Raw genomic sequence first — 12,817 nt, forward strand, 5'->3', positions numbered from 1 at the left:
AGATTACTTAAAATTCTTCTAATTCCTAGTTAAGTTTTATTGCTTGTTTTACTGTCCTAAATTAAAAATGGCATTAAAATAGGGTTTTATATTTACAAACAAATATAAAAGTTTAAAAAAATGTGTAAAAGCCATGGGGTTTAAACAGTCACTTGATTTTGACATTCTATTTAAATAATAAAGGCCTATTAGTGGCCTTCAATGTGGTTCAAGCTATAACTTCTTCATATTTGAGTCCACTTATGCAACAGAGATATTTGGTGCTCCAAACTGTTCAGATCAACCATTCATGATTTTCAGACTTTATTTGGTAATATTAATAGGCTCCTTCTAGATTTTGGACTAATTTGTCTTGTGCTATTGACTGTTAGATGAGTTAAATTAATTTGATTCTTTTTTTACAGCTAGATCATTTTAGGTTAACTGAGAAAACGTATGACTTCTTCCAAAATATAAAATACAGGTCTCTCTGTAAGATCAAAATTCTGTTAAGGCAAAGGGGAGTCGATCCTGCCAACTTCACTTGTCAATAACTATTACATTTTTAAACTTTTACAGCAACAGAAAGAGAAACCAGGTAAGAGAAAAAAGACTAAAAACAGTCCTTTGGAGAGATCTCCATAGCAGAAAATGGAAAGGACTCAGTCCACTACTAACCTGGGGCAAAGGGTATGCTTGTGTTTTTCCAGAGAATGCTAAATGACCTATTTGGGTACCAGAGTATCCTGTCAAGCTATACCATGGAACCAGATCTGAGGAAGATGTTAACAGAGATAAGAACAGATCCTGCTTGGGGCCTATTCAAGAAACTGACCAAATGGAAATCTAAGGTTTAAATAGGTGATTAAAAAACATAAAAATAGGGGCTGGGGAGATGGCTCAGTGGAATAAGCGCTTCTCTGGCAAGTGCAAGGGCCTGAGTTCAATCCCCAGTTCTGAAAAAAAAAACCATAAAAATACAAAATATACATATTAATTATAGATAGAAGATTTTATTCCTTCAAAGTTTTTCTAATAAGAGATCTGTAATAATTGATGAATAACAAAATCTGTCGTGTCTACTTATAAAAATTCTAAAGCTTGTAATAGTTACTATAAGTTAATTTGGACAAATATTTGAGTGCACTTTTTTTGTGTATCTTGTTATGATTTTATTCATATTTCTTGTGCAAAAGGTTCATTTTTCTTAGAAATGTGCTATAATTTTAACTATATTCAGAAATTTTAAATCTTTAACACTTTTGATTTTATAAGGGGTTTATATGTTTATGTGTTTATGTGTTTGTGTGTCTTTCAATAAACAGCTGTTCCTCTTTTTTTCTTTTTTTGATGATTTGTTCTAAATATAATTTGAGTTATAGAGTTAAAAGCATGCTTTTTCTTAAATTACCAAAGTCGAAGTGTTATTAAAATTGATTTATACACAATGCATCATAAGGTTTAATAAACAAAAATACCCTAGAGTGAAAAAATTATTAGAGAGGAGTCCAATTGATGAATAAGAGGCATGGCCATAATTTTTATTCATTAATGAGGAGTGTGGAGGACCACCTGAGCAGCTCTCCTTGAAAGAAGGGTGATTGTCTCCATTTTGACTGAGCCTGACCCTATTTCCTTGTTTTATTATGTACAGAGCTGGCTAGGACTTCTGTTTATCCTTCAATTGGCCTTAAGCAATGTGTATTGGTCTAGCTGAGGTGCTGGTGATAGTCTTTGAAGGTGGCGTGCATGTTTCCTTGGTAACCTATACCTGCTGCTCTTTAGTGTGAGCCGGGTTGAGACAGGATGGTAGAGCTAATGCTCCGCGGCACCAGCTGGGATCGAGCCTTGAGACAGAGGCTATGACCTCCTGGGGCTTGAAAGACTACATCAAAGCTGAAGCACCAGACTTACCAAAACATTAGATACTATATAATGCAAATTACTCTCTCTGCATATCCTCTCTGCATATCGCAGAAGTAAATTTAGGCCACCCACCTAGCTCAGCTCATAGTAGTCTCTTTCCCACAATTCTCCATCAATCCTCAAGCCACTCCCCCACTGAATAAAACTGGGTGAGGCCCTGGGTTGCTCTCTTGGTTCCAGAAAGTCATCTTCATGGCTGGACTTAGAGCCCCTTGACTCCCTGATGATTGAAGATATAATTTAGTATCTTTATTTTCGCTGTGGGTTGCATTATAAGTGGTAGATCAGAATCAATTTGATGGGATTCCAATAACATAACTTTGGGATTACAGATAGTGGCTTCTTGGATGAGACAAGGACCTGGAAGTGTCTCCTACAGAGGAGCTCCCAATAATCTCAATAGTCTCTTTGAAGACACTCTCAGAAACAGGTCATTGGTTAAAAGATAAAGTTTTTCAGAATGTTACAACAAGACTTTCTCTTTAAAGATGGTTATGGTCAAAACTAAATTAAAAAACAAAGATTTTTATATGAATATGGCAATTCACTATTATTAATCTCATGGTATATTAAGTATATTTATAATTCCAGGTGTACAGGTATTTCAAAATGTAAAACAAAGATTGCTTATTAGGATAAAACTTTTTCTCAAATCTAGACTTCTGCCCTTTACAAAAAACTTGTGATATATATGTAATTTAAGGGTAATTAATTATATGAAAAAATTGTGTGTTAAATAGAGATGATTGGTTAAAAATTTTATGTCAAAACAAAACTATTTAAAGTATCACAAAAATGTCATTAGGATTGTCTGACTACAATGTTGTATATGGTTTGGATTTCTAAATTTCTGTGTAAAAATGTGTAACTTTTGTCTGTTAACATTCTATAGGACTATGTTGGATTATTTTGCTGAATTCACGTACCTACAACAATTAAATGGCAATGGAATCCCCATCTCTGACAAAACTAAACAAAGAAGGGGGATATAAATGAAGGACCATTTTGTATCTGTATATACAAAATAGTTAGGACAGATATACAGCTAGTTTGTCTTAATTCAATGAGAAGAAAAATTTGTACTAATAGTGTTTGGACAGGATATCATGTCTGCATCTTGTACTATGGATAACCACTATGAAGACAACAACATGCACTGTATTGATTATTGAATCTGTCCTACTAATCAATTTTGAAACTGTCTCATTGTTATTTGTTTCTCAATAAAATTAATTTAAAAAGTTCTATAGGGACTTAAATATTAAAATATCTATGGACAATTATAAAATGAGCTGGGGCCGGGGAGATGGCTCAGTAGAATAAGTGCTTCCTTGGCAAGCACAAGGGCTTGAGTTCAATCCCCAGTTCTGCAAAAATAAATAAATAAATAAATAAATAAATAAATAAATAAAATTTAAAAAATGAAATGAGCTAATGCTTAAAAATGCTTGTTAAAAAAAAAAGGGAAATAGTATGGGAATACATATGAATACACCTAGGTTAATGGTACAACAAACTTTATTTACATTAAATTTTTAAAGAAAATAACTGCCAGAGAGATCTGCTGCAGACTGTCATTGGACAAAAGAAACACTAGAGAAGTGATTTGGGCACCAACTTGACAAAACCTAGAAAATGAACAAAAACAAATATTTTGAGAGAAAAATAATATCAACTTGTTTCTTGCTATGGTGGCTTTGTTGTTGCTTCCAGTATTAAAGATAATTTTAGTTATGGGCTTACATTCTAAATCCACCACTCAATAGAGGAGTTCACAAGTGGGATGCTACTATACTCATATAAGTGAATTAAAGTTCCTGGTTACCTGGCCCCTATGATGCTTAGGGACCAGCAGTGCCAGCAGAAGAAACCAAAATTCCATTCTACAAGATTGGAGAAGAAGGCTGGCCTATTTGTATTGGGAATGCAGCTCATTGCTTATCTATAGTAAATAATAACACTGGGAGCAATGGTGGAAAAATGGGACTTTTTCTTCTCCAAGGTAAAGATTTTAAAGGTACAGCTGCTGATGAAACATTTCTATCACCAAATCTGCCACTCTGCCAGAATTCCAATGTTGCTTATCTCAGTGATTGGATACATTGGGAAGCCTGTAGAGTAGAAGCAGCCTGGTATTGGCTAATACTTCCAATGGAAGTGTCATAGATTGAAACCCTTATGGCTCAGCCTGGACAGCAGAAGGGAAGGAGGTAAGATGGAAATGGAATGGCAGTGATGAGATTTATACTAGCACTAAAAATGCCAAAGGTACAATAATGTGGCATGGAAGAGGAATGTCCCCTAGTATCCCTCATGTTTCTGAGGAACCAATTCAACATCATGTTCGGAAGTTAGTTACCTCATTAAATCATATGTCAGCATGAAAAAGTGAGTTATGGAAGAATCACTCCTCCTATAATTTATATCTAAAGTTTAAAAGGAACACAATACATTTTGCACAGGCATGTGTTCACCTCCCTTACCTGTAGCGTGTAGGACCTAGTTATTGGAACCCTTCTAACTATACCATTACATGCCACAGTTGTTCTTTATACACATGTCTAAATTCTTATATTAGCCTTAGTTTTTCTAGGGATAGCATCTATATTGTCAGGGCAAGGGCCAGAATTTGGCTTCCTGTATAACTGTATCACCCATGGCAAGACTCCCTTTCCATGATGCTGCTCCAACATTTACTGGAGGTGTTAAATAACAGACCAAAAAGAATGATTGAACTTATGATAGCCATAATTTTAGGAATACTAGCCATCACAGCCACAGTTGCTACAGCCAGAGTAACATTGAGCCAAGGTGTACATACTGTTTGCAATGGGTTAACTCACATTTTAGGCTATATGGGTGTGAATCTTGTGCTTTCTGTTGTAAATGCATACCCACCCATTGTTTTAGATTGTTTAGTAAATAGTGGCTGTTACCTGTAGTTTGCTAGATAAAACTCACCAATCCCTTTAAACAAAGTTAGATTACAGACATAACTTTAAAAGGAAACAAAGACTTCTAACTCCTTGTAATCTTCAGGCTATGCAAGGCTGCCTGCAGGTACTCAGGTGCAAATTAACCAGAAACTGAAACAAAAGCCCCAGGAAATGTAGTTTAAGTCCTGGTCCCAATCACTCTAAAAGCTTTATTTTGTATCAGACAGTAAATTTGCTTATCAAACGCAATGTGATTCCAAGGTTTAAAACCCCTTCCTGCTTCCTGGGTTGCCGCCTTTTTGGTCCTCTCCTGCGTGAGAGCAGACTGGGGGGCCCTGAGCTCAGTAATAAACGGCTTTCCAAATTCCAACCTGGCTGATCTGGTTCCTATTCTGAGTGACCCATAACATTTGGGGTTTGTCCGGGATCCCCTTTACCGGGGATCAATCTGAGGAACCAGAGTTTTCTGAAAGCACTTCTCTGGGGAGACTTTCTGGCCCTGGGGTGGTCTCCGAAAACCTACAGATTTCATCATTCGAACCTCCTAGCCTTATGGTAGAGCACCTCCCTTAATCCCCAAACTGGGGGAGGAAATTCTGACATCCGTTTCTAATCAGGAACTTGTTATAAACGGCTTTCCAAATTCCAACCTGGCTGATCTGGTTCCTATTCTGAGTGACCCATAACACTGTTCATTTTGTGCAGCAGTGGCACAAGGACTGAAAATAATTATGGACTTCACAAGGACACAGATTCAGAGTTAAATACTAAGATAAATGATTGAATACAAGCTGTTGTTATGCTAAGAGATCAAATTGTTAATCTACAACAACTTCTTTTAAAATGTGATTGGAATACCTCTTCATTGTGTATAAGTCAATGGAATCAAACTCATTTCCCATGGGAAGATGTAAAAAGACATTTATTGTATCATGGTAATATTACCTCTGAGATCCCATCTCTTCAGCAGCACATTGATAATACTTTTGCAAAACAATTTTCAGAATTGTCTAGCACTGATCTTTTACAAAGCATCTCTAATGACATTAAAAACCTTTTCATGTTATTCCATAGTTTAGTGGAAGTGTAGTACTGATTTGTCTACTTTGTCTCTGTGTTTTTTGTATATCCTGTTTAGCCTGGCAATGAGGACAAGTCTAGCAATAAGCCATGGATCAAAAATCTGCAGTCCTCACCCTGATGATTCAAAAAATTGCAGCATACAAACAAAAGTGGGGAACTATAGAAATAATAGATATGAGACAAAAGCCTAGTGTCCCAAGGGAGCAGGGAGCAAAAGACAGAGCCCAGAGAGGGCTGCTGTCTCTCACTTGTAAATCCCAGAAAGCTTGGATTCAGGGCTGCAGATAATGGCTTCTCCTGCTGGAGCCCTCTTCTTTGATCCCTTGCTTGGGATGTTATCAGCTAGCATTTGTGTGAGCCTAGTGTTAGGCAAATGGTGGAAGTCAATAGAGAGACTAGTTTGTGTTCACTGAAGTAGTTATGCACATTCCTTAGCCTGCCTTTAGCCCTCAATAAATGTGAGATGCTTCTGAGGCTCTGGGCTCCCTTGGAGAGAGACTAATCTCAGTGAGACAGACCTTTGAAGCTATATTCATTGGGTTTTTTTGTCATTTCTTTTGGCACTGACTCATAACATACAAGGTATAACCATTGAGGGTTACTATTACTATTATGATCTTATCACAGGAGCATCTCAGTGGGAGAAAACCTGAAGGATTTCAAGGAAATTAAAAAAACAAACAAACAAAGGCAACTTAGGTAGAAGGTTTAAATGAAGGTGGTTATAGCTATTACTATAATATAGCAACAGGAGAATCTAAATGGGAAAAACCTGGTGATTTCAGCCCACACACTGGCAATATGCTCTCTAATAAGGTCAATGAAGAGTCATTGGGAAACCTAGAAGAATTTGGGTCTTCAGATAGTGAATCTGATGGAGGACAGAACTCAAAAAGAGAAGTCCCTGCAGAAACAAAACAGCCAAAAATAAATTTTAAGGAAAAAATTAAAATAGCAATTGCTGTACCTACAGCAGTATATATTCCTATATATATAATCAATATAGGAATCCAAGTAGCCAATTAAAATTTAAATAATTTTATTAGCTGAGCTCAGTGACTGTTAGCATTGACCCATTTCAGAGTCTAACTGAGCAATCCTGACCAAAGACAATGGTGTGTATATAAAGGGAATATGCAATATACCTTGCTTGTCAAACAGTTAGATTAGCACCCATCCTGCCTGTCAAACAGATTTTTTTTCCCTCTACATTGGGCTACTTTTTTTCCTGTCATTGTTCAGGTTCAGTGCTTTCTCAGAGTATATTTATTCCATATGGCAGGCCTGCTTTTTACTATCCTGGGGTCAGCTAAAGTTTCTTAGGGTCAGCAGCTTTCTCAAGGAATATTTCTTCTGTATGGTAGGCCTGTTTATACAACTTTGGGGTAAGCTAAAGTTTACCATGGCAATACCTATGCTAAAAGTCTGGGTTTAGGCCATCATATGATAAATGAATTGCTCCAAAACTACAGAAAGAAAAGGTGTACAAAAGCAGATTTCATCAGGTATAAGTGAAGAAAAATCCAAAACTTTCTTTTTTTTAGTTTCACATATTTTTATTCCATAAAAACAACAACATAAAGCCACACTCATAGAACAGAATTCACATAAAGTTTTTTGGGGATTAAATTCAGGGCCTTGTGCTTGCCAGACAGGCACTTATGCTGCTGAGCTACATCCCTGGCCCATACACATACAGTTTTTTTTCTATTTCTCTGTAAAAAAAGGGAAAAGGAATTTATTTGAAATAAATGATGAAATAAAAATACTAACTTCACACTGTCTCATTTATAGATTGGCACAGTATACTTTTCCAATCATACAAAATTCCTCTCATTTAAATATTTATACTTACTTTCCTCCTCTATTTTTTTTTTTTTTTTTTTTTTTGCAGAACCGGGATTGAACTCAGACCATTGTGCTTGCTAGGAAAGCACTTATTCTACTGCGCCATCTACCCGGCACCTCCTCTATTTTATTTTTTCCCATAATTATATTTATAAACAAATAGCAATCAGAAAGTTTCAAATAAATTGGTAGGACAGTTTCAATAATTAAAACATTGCATACATTCTTCCTTGTGGCTAATTGCTGCACAAGATGCAGACATGATATCCTATTTACAAACACCATTAGAACATATCACTCTATTCATTAAGAGACTGTAACTATATAACTATCCTAACCACCTTGAATACACAGATACAAAATGGACATTCATCTGTATCCCCCTTTTTTGGTTAAGTTCCATTATTTGAATATTATAGGTGTGTAAACTCAGCAAAATATTCTAAAAGTGTCCAGTAGGCCATAATAATATTGGGTCTGCCACTTGACTGTCAATGTCAGAAATTGTTGACCTGAGTCCCCTATAGTTCAACATAACAGCATGGCTTTACTTCTTATATTTCATTTTTATACTTTCCTGCTGGATGGTTAAGACCAAGGTAAAGCAGGACCTATGCAACAAGAGTTGTAGCTTTTGGGTCTGATAAGGTCAGTGAAATCCCTGCAGGATTTATCTTGAGATCCTGTACCTCAGATTGTAGAACCTTTGTCAGTTTGAGCCATTTGTCAGAGTCAAGGCCATTGCTTGGCCAATGTGCTCCCTGTAAAAGCCTGAGAGAATGTTTTCTCTCCATGTGACTCTCCTTAGGCATACTCTACATCATCTAACTAAAGAAGTCAAAGACCTTTTCAAGGAAAATTACAGTACTCTGAAAAAAGTGATCATAGAGGACTTCAGAAAATGGAAAGATATTCCATGCTCCTGGTAGGAAGAACCAACATTGTGAAGATGGCCATACTCCCAAAATTGCTCTACATATTTAACATAATCCTATCAGACTACCATCAACATACCTCACAGACCTAGAGAAATCATTCCTAAAGTTTATCTGGAACCAGAAAAGATCTAGAATAGCAAAGGTAATCTGGGCAATAAAGACAAGGCAGGAGGCATTACAATTCCTGACTTGAAATTATAGTACAAGGCTACAGTGATAAAATCAGCATGGTACTGGCAACAAAATAGACCTGAGGATCAATGCAATAGATTATTAGAAGACCCTGAAGCCCTTACGAACACACGCAACCACCTTTTCTTTGACAAAGGGGCCAAACATACACACTGGAAGAAAGATAGCCTGTTTGACAATGGTGCTGGAAAAACTGGCTCTCTACATGCCAAAAACTCAAACTTAACCCGGGTCTATCACCATGCACTAAACGAAAGTCAAAATGGATTAAAGATCTAAACATTAAAGCAGAGACACTAAATCTCCTGGAAGAGAATATAGGCAGAACTCTTGAAGACATAGGGGTAGGCAAAGACTTCATGAACAAAAATCAAATCACATGGGAAACAGCTGAAAGAATTAACAACTGGGACCTGCTCTTACTGAGAAGTTTTTTCACGACAAAAGAAATTGCCAACAGATTGAAAAGGCAAAGCAGAAATTTGGAAAATATCATGAGAAAGAAAAAATCATGACAAATAAGTGCTCAGACAAAGGTCTGTTCTCTAGAATTTATAAAGAACTAAAAAACACTAGGGCCCCAAAATTTAAAGACTCAATCCAGAAATGGGTATCCGAGATGAGCACATGCTTCTCAGAGGATGAAATTAAAGAAGCGAATAAATATATGAAAAAATGCTCCACATCACTAGCCATCCACAAAACGCAAATTAAAACATGAAATATCATTTCACCCAACAAAGAATGGCTATCATAAAGAAATCACCCAACAACAAATGTTGGAGAGGCTGTGGGGAAAAAGGAACCCTTCTCCACTGCTGGTGGGAGTGTAGACTGGTGCAACCGTTATAGAAATCAGTGTGGAGACTCCTTAGAAAAGTTGGACTGGAAATCCCCTTTAAACCAGCTATTCCTCTACTGGGAATTTTCCCAGAGGATCTGAAAACATCATATCATAGGGATATATGTTTGCCTATGTTTATAGCAGTCCAATTTGTGATAGCCAAATCTTGGAAACAACCAAGATGCCCATCACCTGAGGAATGGATGAAAAAGATGTGGTATTTTTACACAATGGAGTATTATTCAGCTATTTAGAATCATTAACACATAGCCTTTATATTGAAGTGGATGCCACTTGAACATATACTCATAAGTGAAATAAACCAGACACACATGTGTAAATATTATATAGTTTCCCTTGTATAAGAGCTCAAAAGAAGAAATACTAATAGAAAGATATAATACAAGTAAAAGGAAAGCAGGATCTCAAGGACTAACTAATCAAGAGAGGGAAAGGAGAAGAGGTAGGAAACATGACAATGTCATGTCATGCAGTTATATGTAGAAGATGGGCAAGGAAATGATCCTGAGAATCTTCAGAAGATTTTTGAATCTAGCAGTTAATTGGAAAGATTCTCACCCTGACTATATATACTGATACCTATGAACTAAGCTACCACACTGCGGATAGTAATCTGTTATAATAGTTTCATGCTTGGAGTGCCTGTCATTCTGATCTTCTGAACATGTGCTGCTTGTCATGACATGCCAGTTGCTGCTATGATTTCTCTCGGTTATATGGTTGTTCAAAAAGTAGGGGGTGGTGAATGAAGGGAAGAGAAAAGAAAAGGAATATTGTGGGACTGTCCTGCTTCAAGTTTTTAAATGGTGAGATTTTTGGACTTATATGTAAACATAAGAGGTATATAATTCTTTATGCCTAATTTTTAAATATATTCTAATTTTTAAATGTTTTTTATCATATGCTGTAGGGACTTAAAGTTTAACATATCAATAGTTGATGAAAAGTACCTGCTCCATATTATGCCTAAGATGTTTGATATGCACAGAGATAGTGAGGTTAAGCTTAACAGCCTAAGTTTTACGGTAATAACAATAAGCTTATCTTCTGGAGGATTAACAACCTAAGTTTGCAGACCAAAATTAGAGAAAAAGGAGGGTTGCAAGAAAGCCAACATTTTGGCCCTAGCCTTCCCAGGTCAATTAAGACTGAGGACATATGAGAACTTGTACTGTAACATCATGTAACTCAGTAGTGTCCCGAATTTTCTGATCAAGGAGATTATGGGGACAAAGAGGAAAGTGATCAATGATGTAGAGTGTGCCTAAGGAGAAAAATCCAAAACTTTGAAAAAAAAATCAAATCAATATGGAGAATGGCCAGAAATTAGTTCTGATGAGGAGGTACATTTAGAACTCCAAAGCACTAAGAATGAGTATGTATCGACTTCTGATGCTGTGGAAGCCAAAGTGCTATTTAAGGAAAAAACAGTGACTTCTCTTGGAGTTATGGCAGATGGAGTGACCCCCGTCTTCCAAAAAAAAAAAAAAAAAAAGAAAAATGGGGCCTGCCAAATAGTTCAGTGGATTAAAGCACCTTCTAGCAGGCACTTAGGCCAGGGGTTCAATCCCTGGGCCTGCCATGCTGGCCTCACATGTGGGGTGCACTGAGACAGCAGTTGAGTCTTGGCATGTTGGCTGTCACCTGTAATCCCTGCACTTGGGAGCCTCTAAACAGGAGAATCACTACGAGTCTGATCTAAGAGTGAGACCCTGATAACCCTGTAGACCCTTCCCTAAAATACACACACAAAAAAGAAGAAAAATGGAAAATGGAAAATCTAGAAATGTAAGCCAACTAGGTGATGATCAACAATTGCAAAAGGTTTTTGTGTGTGTGCATTTTGGCCAGAATTGGGACTTACACCTGCTAGAGCTTCTGTGCATGCTTCTGTTTGTTGATGAAAATTTAGATTTTATTCTAAATGTGTTTTGTGTGATGTAAAACATATCCTTTTGATGTGAAATTTATTTTTGTTCCTAAAATGAAAGCGTATCACACTGCTACGTAATATACTGTATTATGTTCATTGTCTAAGAACCACTAATTATGTCATACTTTAAGATGTTATGTGTCTGTTATTTAAAATGTGAAAAATAAGACCTTTATTCCATTTGTTTTCATCTGAACATATTTATCCTACACCGAAATTATATTACTTTTGCATATTAATATTGACTGTTATTCAAACAAGTATCAGGCCACATAAGAAAAGATTCACAGTCCAGTGATGATGTGATTCTGAGGATCTTATCCAAATTCTTTGGAAAATGCATGTACATTGGTTTACTTTCCACAATTTGAGACCAAGGCCAGAACTAGGAGCAGCTCCGATACTTCAAAATACCTATGCTTAAAATGGAATGAAAACTAGAACCAGTGAGATAGCTTAGTGGATTAAGCACCTGCTTAGGCAAGCGCAGGAAACAGGATTCAATCCGTAGCATCACATGCCATGTTGGCCCCAGCCCAGGGGCATGGGGAGCCTGTGACCAAGTCCTGGCATGGTGGTGCACACCTATAATCTCAGCACTGGGGAGGCTGAAAGCAGGAGGATCACTAAGGGTCCAAGCTGCATAGTGAGACCCTGTAGAAAACACATATTTTAAAAAAAAAAAAAATAAAGAATAAAAATGCAGTGAAAACTTGACCAAAGGTAGAAATGTGTATTTTGCCTGTGTTCATTTTAAAGCAAAAAGTTCTGCTTCAGCTTTGTAACTTTGAGCCTAGCATTGCACTAGAAACCAGGGAAGTATACACAAAGTCCTTCAGTTTACATTCTAGTTTAGCCCTTTATCTCATTATGCACTTTTGTTTAACAGCTTCATATGTGCTGGAGAATAAAGTTTTATTTAAACGTATATAGATAAAGGCTTGAACTAAAATACTAAGGTCTCTGACATGAACAGATATTTTTAGTGTTCAGTTATACATATTAGAAAATTTCCATTTTCTGATTAGATTTCTTAAAAAGTAGAATTTTTAAATTTGAAATAAGTTCATTCCATTACTTTTACAAATTTATTATAAAATTATATTTTTCATATATT

The sequence above is a fragment of the Octodon degus genome, unplaced genomic scaffold, assembly GCF_000260255.1.
Source record: "Octodon degus isolate 3935 unplaced genomic scaffold, OctDeg1.0 scaffold00211, whole genome shotgun sequence".
NCBI classification, from domain to species: domain Eukaryota; kingdom Metazoa; phylum Chordata; class Mammalia; order Rodentia; family Octodontidae; genus Octodon; species Octodon degus.